Source organism: Alosa sapidissima, chromosome 21, assembly GCF_018492685.1.
Source record: "Alosa sapidissima isolate fAloSap1 chromosome 21, fAloSap1.pri, whole genome shotgun sequence".
NCBI lineage: Eukaryota > Metazoa > Chordata > Actinopteri > Clupeiformes > Clupeidae > Alosa > Alosa sapidissima.
The window spans coordinates 9,489,667-9,497,778 of NC_055977.1; the positions used below are offsets into that span (position 1 = coordinate 9,489,667).

General features: G+C 52.7%; 5 non-coding genes across 5 annotated transcripts in view; all 5 read left to right on the top strand.

Moving 5' to 3' along the window:
* Window positions 1-438: 438 nt before the first annotated feature.
* trnar-ccu lies at window positions 439-511 on the top strand. The gene has a single exon. It is a non-coding gene; the product is annotated as a tRNA-Arg (tRNA).
* A 1,699-nt stretch (window positions 512-2,210) lies between these two features.
* Window positions 2,211-2,283, top strand: trnar-ccu. The gene has a single exon. It is a non-coding gene; the product is annotated as a tRNA-Arg (tRNA).
* Window positions 2,284-3,096: 813 nt separating this feature from the next.
* On the top strand, window positions 3,097-3,169 carry trnar-ccu. Its single transcript has one exon. It is a non-coding gene; the product is annotated as a tRNA-Arg (tRNA).
* Window positions 3,170-7,193: 4,024 nt separating this feature from the next.
* On the top strand, window positions 7,194-7,266 carry trnar-ccu. Its single transcript has one exon. It is a non-coding gene; the product is annotated as a tRNA-Arg (tRNA).
* Window positions 7,267-8,079: 813 nt separating this feature from the next.
* Window positions 8,080-8,112, top strand: part of trnar-ccu — a 73-nt gene continuing 40 nt past the window's right edge. Inside the window, exon 1 of the tRNA in view lies at window positions 8,080-8,112. This exon is cut by the window's right edge and continues 40 nt beyond it. This is a non-coding gene — a tRNA (tRNA-Arg).

Below are 8,112 nucleotides of genomic sequence, written 5' to 3' on the forward strand. Positions count from 1 at the left end.
ACCCAGAGGTCGATGGATCGAAACCATCCTCTGCTAGGCCGAGTTTTTAGAGGCCTCTCCTGCGCGTTGACGCGCGCCATTTCCCTCAGAGTCTGGGCCAGCGCTGAGAACGGCGAGTGGAGGGGGCTTCCGAGTGGGGAACCTGTAGCCACTTCCACGTTTATATACACGTTCACTTCACTTAGTCTTGATCTTCCCGTCACTTTACACTGTCGTGTAAAATGCAAACATCTCTTCAAACAATCTTCTGACATGGAAACATTTCAAATCAGGAAATATAGCCATGCTCACCTGCCACAGTCAGTCTGGAGTGCTTTCTGCCAGCTCAGGGCCCGAGACCCGAAAATTCAACACAGTGGCTTTGTCCGGCTATCCCGACATTTAAAACATTCCTTTCATAACAGTGGAGCAAAGGCTCTGATGGAGCGCAGCTGGTAAGCCCCAGTGGCCTAATGGATAAGGCACTGGCCTCCTAAGCCAGGGATTGTGGGTTCGAGTCCCATCTGGGGTGAGGTGGAGCAGAGTGGCGCAGCGGAAGCGTGCTGGGCCCATAACCCAGAGGTCGATGGATCGAAACCATCCTCTGCTAGGCTAACCCTTTAGGTGCCACGATAGGAGAGCCGCACACATTTTGCCTTTCACAACCCACAGCCTGACACGGGAATGAAAACTACGACCGGCAGGCTATCACTGGGGAACGTGCAGCCATTTTCGTATCCGACTACGCACCTCCTTTGACTTGTCCTGATCATCTCATCTGCATTTTCTCAAATCTGCCTTGCAATCCAGTCAAACTGCAATGAGAGCACTGGAGCTAATGGAAATGAGCAGGCAATGAGAACTGAGGCAGAGCAGAGTGGCGCAGCGGAAGCGTGCTGGGCCCATAACCCAGAGGTCGATGGATCGAAACCATCCTCTGATAGGCCGAGTTTTTAGAGGCCTCTCCTGCGCGTTGACTCGCGCCATTTCCCTCAGAGTCTGGGCCAGCGCTGAGAACGGCGAGTGGAGGGGGCTTCCGACTGGGGAACCTGTAGCCACTTCCACGTTTATATACACGTTCACTTCACTTAGTCTTGATCTTCCCGTCACTTTACACTGTCGTGTAAAATGCAAACATCTCTTCAAACAATCTTCTGACATGGAAACATTTCAAATCAGGAAATATAGCCATGCTCACCTGCCACAGTCAGTCTGGAGTGCTTTCTGCCAGCTCAGGGCCCGAGACCCGAAAATTCAACACAGTGGCTTTGTCCGGCTATCCCGACATTTAAAACATTCCTTTGATACCAGTGGAGCAAAGGCTCTGATGGAGCGCAGCTGGTAAGCCCCAGTGGGCTAATGGATAAGGCACTGGCCTCCTAAGCCAGGGATTGTGGGTTTGAGTCCCATCTGGGGTGAGGTGGAGCAGAGTGGCGCAGCGGAAGCGTGCTGGGCCCATAACCCAGGGGTCGATGGATCGAAACCATCCTCTGCTAGGCTAACCCTTTAGGTGCCACGATAGGAGAGCCGCACACATTTTGCCTTTCACAACCCACAGCCTGACACGGGAATGAAAACTACGACCGGCAGGCTTTCACTGGGGAACGTGCAGCCATTTCCGTATCCGACTACGCACCTCCTTTGACTTGTCCTGATCATCTCATCTGCATTTTCTCAAATCTGCCTTGCAATCCAGTCAAACTGCAATGAGAGCTCTGGAGCTAATGGAAATGAGCAGGCAATGAGAACTGAGGCAGAGCAGAGTGGCGCAGCGGAAGCCTGCTGGGCCCATAACCCAGAGGTCGATGGATCGAAACCATCCTCTGCTAGGCCGAGTTTTTAGAGGCCTCTCCTGCGCGTTGACGCGCGCCATTTCCCTCAGAATCTGGGCCAGCGCTGAGAACGGCGAGTGGAGGGGGCTTCCGAGTGGGGAACCTGTAGCCACTTCCACGTTTATATACACGTTCACTTCACATAGTCTTGATCTTCCCGTCACTTTACACTGTCGTGTAAAATGCAAACATCTCTTCAAACGATCTTCTGACATGGAAATATTTCAAATCAGGAAATATAGCCATGCTCACCTGCCACAGTCAGTCTGGAGTGCTTTCTGCCAGCTCAGGGCCCGAGACCCGAAAATTCAACACAGTGGCTTTGTCCGGCTATCCCGACATTTAAAACCTTCCTTTCATAACAGTGGAGCAAAGGCTCTGATGGAGCGCAGCTGGTAAGCCCCAGTGGCCTAATGGATAAGGCACTGGCCTCCTAAGCCAGGGATTGTGGGTTCGAGTCCCATCTGGGGTGAGGCGGAGCAGAGTGGCGCAGCGGAAGCGTGCTGGGCCCATAACCCAGAGTTCAATGGATCGAAACCATCCTCTGCTAGGCTAACCCTTTAGGTGCCACGATAGGAGAGCCGCACACATTTTGCCTTTCACAACCCACAGCCTGACACGGGAATGAAAACTACGACCGGCAGGCTATCACTGGGGAACGTGCAGCCATTTTCGTATCCGACTACGCACCTCCTTTGACTTGTCCTGATCATCTCATCTGCATTTTCTCAAATCTGCCTTGCAATCCAGTCAAACTGCAATGAGAGCTCTGGAGCTAATGGAAATGAGCAGGCAATGAGAACTGAGGCAGAGCAGAGTGGCGCAGCGGAAGCGTGCTGGGCCCATAACCCAGAGGTCGATGGATCGAAACCATCCTCTGCTAGGCCGAGTTTTTAGAGGCCTCTCCTGCGCGTTGACGCGCGCCATTTCCCTCAGAGTCTGGGCCAGCGCTGAGAACGGCGAGTGGAGGGGGCTTCCGAGTGGGGAACCTGTAGCCACTTCCACGTTTATATACACGTTCACTTCACTTAGTCTTGATCTTCCCGTCACTTTACACTGTCGTGTAAAATGCAAACATCTCTTCAAACGATCTTCTGACATGGAAATATTTCAAATCAGGAAATATAGCCATGCTCACCTGCCACAGTCAGTCTGGAGTGCTTTCTGCCAGCTCAGGGCCCGAGACCCGAAAATTCAACACAGTGGCTTTGTCCGGCTATCCCGACATTTAAAACATTCCTTTCATAACAGTGGAGCAAAGGCTCTGATGGAGCGCAGCTGGTAAGCCCCAGTGGCCTAATGGATAAGGCACTGGCCTCCTAAGCCAGGGATTGTGGGTTCGAGTCCCATCTGGGGTGAGGTGGAGCAGAGTGGCGCAGCGGAAGCGTGCTGGGCCCATAACCCAGAGGTCGATGGATCGAAACCATCCTCTGGTAGGCTAACCCTTTAGGTGCCACGATAGGAGAGCCGCACACATTTTGCCTTTCACAACCCACAGCCTGACACGGGAATGAAAACTACGACCGGCAGGCTATCACTGGGGAACGTGCAGCCATTTTCGTATCCGACTACGCACCTCCTTTGACTTGTCCTGATCATCTCATCTGCATTTTCTCAAATCTGCCTTGCAATCCAGTCAAACTGCAATGAGAGCACTGGAGCTAATGGAAATGAGCAGGCAATGAGAACTGAGGCAGAGCAGAGTGGCGCAGCGGAAGCGTGCTGGGCCCATAACCCAGAGGTCGATGGATCGAAACCATCCTCTGCTAGGCCGAGTTTTTAGAGGCCTCTCCTGCGCGTTGACGCGCGCCATTTCCCTCAGAGTCTGGGCCAGCGCTGAGAACGGCGAGTGGAGGGGGCTTCCGACTGGGGAACCTGTAGCCACTTCCACGTTTATATACACGTTCACTTCACTTAGTCTTGATCTTCCCGTCACTTTACACCGTCGTGTAAAATGCAAACATCTCTTCAAACGATCTTCTGACATGGAAACATTTCAAATCAGGAAATATAGCCATGCTCACCTGCCACAGTCAGTCTGGAGTGCTTTCTGCCAGCTCAGGGCCCGAGACCCGAAAATTCAACACAGTGGCTTTGTCCGGCTATCCCGACATTTAAAACATTCCTTTGATACCAGTGGAGAAAAGGCTCTGATGGAGCGCAGCTTTTAAGCCCCAGTGGCCTAATGGATAAGGCTTTGGCCTCCTAAGCCAGGGATTGTTGGTTCGAGTCCCATCTGGGGCGAGGCAGAGCAGAGTGGCGCAGCGGAAGAGTACTGGGCCCATAACCCAGAGGTCGATGGATCGAAACCATCCTCTGCTAGGCCGAGTTTTTAGAGGCCTCTCCTGCGCGTTGACGCGCGCCATTTCCCTCAGAGTCTGGGCCAGCGCTGAGAACGGCGAGTGGAGGGGGCTTCCGACTGGGGAACCTGTAGCCACTTCCACGTTTATATACACGTTCACTTCACTTAGTCTTGATCTTCCCGTCACTTTACACTGTCGTGTAAAATGCAAACATCTCTTCAAACAATCTTCTGACATGGAAACATTTCAAATCAGGAAATATAGCCATGCTCACCTGCCACAGTCAGTCTGGAGTGCTTTCTGCCAGCTCAGGGCCCGAGACCCGAAAATTCAACACAGTGGCTTTGTCCGGCTATCCTGACATTTAAAACATTCCTTTGATACCAGTGGAGCAAAGGCTCTGATGGAGCGCAGCTGGTAAGCCCCAGTGGGCTAATGGATAAGGCACTGGCCTCCTAAGCCAGGGATTGTGGGTTCGAGTCCCATCTGGGGTGAGGTGGAGCAGAGTGGCGCAGCGGAAGCGTGCTGGGCCCATAACCCAGGGGTCGATGGATTGAAACCATCCTCTGCTAGGCTAACCCTTTAGGTGCCACGATAGGAGAGCCGCACACATTTTGCCTTTCACAACCCACAGCCTGACACGGGAATGAAAACTACGACCGGCAGGCTTTCACTGGGGAACGTGCAGCCATTTCCGTATCCGACTACGCACCTCCTTTGACTTGTCCTGATCATCTCATCTGCATTTTCTCAAATCTGCCTTGCAATCCAGTCAAACTGCAATGAGAGCTCTGGAGATAATGGAAATGAGCAGGCAATGAGAACTGAGGCAGAGCAGAGTGGCGCAGCGGAAGCGTGCTGGGCCCATAACCCAGAGGTCGATGGATCGAAACCATCCTCTGCTAGGCTGAGTTTTTAGAGGCCTCTCCTGCGCGTTGACGCGCGCCATTTCCCTCAGAGTCTGGGCCAGCGCTGAGAACGGCGAGTGGAGGGGGCTTCCGAGTGGGGAACCTGTAGCCACTTCCACGTTTATATACACGTTCACTTCACTTAGTCTTGATCTTCCCGTCACTTTACACTGTCGTGTAAAATGCAAACATCTCTTCAAACGATCTTCTGACATGGAAATATTTCAAATCAGGAAATATAGCCATGCTCACCTGCCACAGTCAGTCTGGAGTGCTTTCTGCCAGCTCAGGGCCCGAGACCCGAAAATTCAACACAGTGGCTTTGTCCGGCTATCCTGACATTTAAAACATTCCTTTGATACCAGTGGAGCAAAGGCTCTGATGGAGCGCAGCTGGTAAGCCCCAGTGGGCTAATGGATAAGGCACTGGCCTCCTAAGCCAGGGATTGTGGGTTCGAGTCCCATCTGGGGTGAGGTGGAGCAGAGTGGCGCAGCGGAAGCGTGCTGGGCCCATAACCCAGGGGTCGATGGATTGAAACCATCCTCTGCTAGGCTAACCCTTTAGGTGCCACGATAGGAGAGCCGCACACATTTTGCCTTTCACAACCCACAGCCTGACACGGGAATGAAAACTACGACCGGCAGGCTTTCACTGGGGAACGTGCAGCCATTTCCGTATCCGACTACGCACCTCCTTTGACTTGTCCTGATCATCTCATCTGCATTTTCTCAAATCTGCCTTGCAATCCAGTCAAACTGCAATGAGAGCTCTGGAGATAATGGAAATGAGCAGGCAATGAGAACTGAGGCAGAGCAGAGTGGCGCAGCGGAAGCGTGCTGGGCCCATAACCCAGAGGTCGATGGATCGAAACCATCCTCTGCTAGGCCGAGTTTTTAGAGGCCTCTCCTGCGCGTTGACGCGCGCCATTTCCCTCAGAGTCTGGGCCAGCGCTGAGAACGGCGAGTGGAGGGGGCTTCCGAGTGGGGAACCTGTAGCCACTTCCACGTTTATATACACGTTCACTTCACTTAGTCTTGATCTTCCCGTCACTTTACACTGTCGTGTAAAATGCAAACATCTCTTCAAACAATCTTCTGACATGGAAACATTTCAAATCAGGAAATATAGCCATGCTCACCTGCCACAGTCAGTCTGGAGTGCTTTCTGCCAGCTCAGGGCCCGAGACCCGAAAATTGAACACAGTGGCTTTGTCCGGCTATCCTGACATTTAAAACATTCCTTTGATACCAGTGGAGCAAAGGCTCTGATGGAGCGCAGCTGGTAAGCCCCAGTGGGCTAATGGATAAGGCACTGGCCTCCTAAGCCAGGGATTGTGGGTTCGAGTCCCATCTGGGGTGAGGTGGAGCAGAGTGGCGCAGCGGAAGCGTGCTGGGCCCATAACCCAGGGGTCGATGGATTGAAACCATCCTCTGCTAGGCTAACCCTTTAGGTGCCACGATAGGAGAGCCGCACACATTTTGCCTTTCACAACCCACAGCCTGACACGGGAATGAAAACTACGACCGGCAGGCTTTCACTGGGGAACGTGCAGCCATTTCCGTATCCGACTACGCACCTCCTTTGACTTGTCCTGATCATCTCATCTGCATTTTCTCAAATCTGCCTTGCAATCCAGTCAAACTGCAATGAGAGCTCTGGAGATAATGGAAATGAGCAGGCAATGAGAACTGAGGCAGAGCAGAGTGGCGCAGCGGAAGCGTGCTGGGCCCATAACCCAGAGGTCGATGGATCGAAACCATCCTCTGCTAGGCCGAGTTTTTAGAGGCCTCTCCTGCGCGTTGACGCGCGCCATTTCCCTCAGAGTCTGGGCCAGCGCTGAGAACGGCGAGTGGAGGGGGCTTCCGAGTGGGGAACCTGTAGCCACTTCCACGTTTATATACACGTTCACTTCACTTAGTCTTGATCTTCCCGTCACTTTACACTGTCGTGTAAAATGCAAACATCTCTTCAAACGATCTTCTGACATGGAAATATTTCAAATCAGGAAATATAGCCATGCTCACCTGCCACAGTCAGTCTGGAGTGCTTTCTGCCAGCTCAGGGCCCGAGACCCGAAAATTCAACACAGTGGCTTTGTCCGGCTATCCCGACATTTAAAACATTCCTTTCATAACAGTGGAGCAAAGGCTCTGATGGAGCGCAGCTGGTAAGCCCCAGTGGCCAAATGGATAAGGCACTGGCCTCCTAAGCCAGGGATTGTGGGTTCGAGTCCCATCTGGGGTGAGGTGGAGCAGAGTGGCGCAGCGGAAGCGTGCTGGGCCCATAACCCAGAGGTCGATGGATCGAAACCATCCTCTGCTAGGCTAACCCTTTAGGTGCCACGATAGGAGAGCCGCACACATTTTGCCTTTCACAACCCACAGCCTGACACGGGAATGAAAACTACGACCGGCAGGCTATCACTGGGGAACGTGCAGCCATTTTCGTATCCGACTACGCACCTCCTTTGACTTGTCCTGATCATCTCATCTGCATTTTCTCAAATCTGCCTTGCAATCCAGTCAAACTGCAATGAGAGCACTGGAGCTAATGGAAATGAGCAGGCAATGAGAACTGAGGCAGAGCAGAGTGGCGCAGCGGAAGCGTGCTGGGCCCATAACCCAGAGGTCGATGGATCGAAACCATCCTCTGCTAGGCCGAGTTTTTAGAGGCCTCTCCTGCGCGTTGACGCGCGCCATTTCCCTCAGAATCTGGGCCAGCGCTGAGAACGGCGAGTGGAGGGGGCTTCCGAGTGGGGAACCTGTAGCCACTTCCACGTTTATATACACGTTCACTTCACATAGTCTTGATCTTCCCGTCACTTTACACTGTCGTGTAAAATGCAAACATCTCTTCAAACGATCTTCTGACATGGAAATATTTCAAATCAGGAAATATAGCCATGCTCACCTGCCACAGTCAGTCTGGAGTGCTTTCTGCCAGCTCAGGGCCCGAGACCCGAAAATTCAACACAGTGGCTTTGTCCGGCTATCCCGACATTTAAAACCTTCCTTTCATAACAGTGGAGCAAAGGCTCTGATGGAGCGCAGCTGGTAAGCCCCAGTGGCCTAATGGATAAGGCACTGGCCT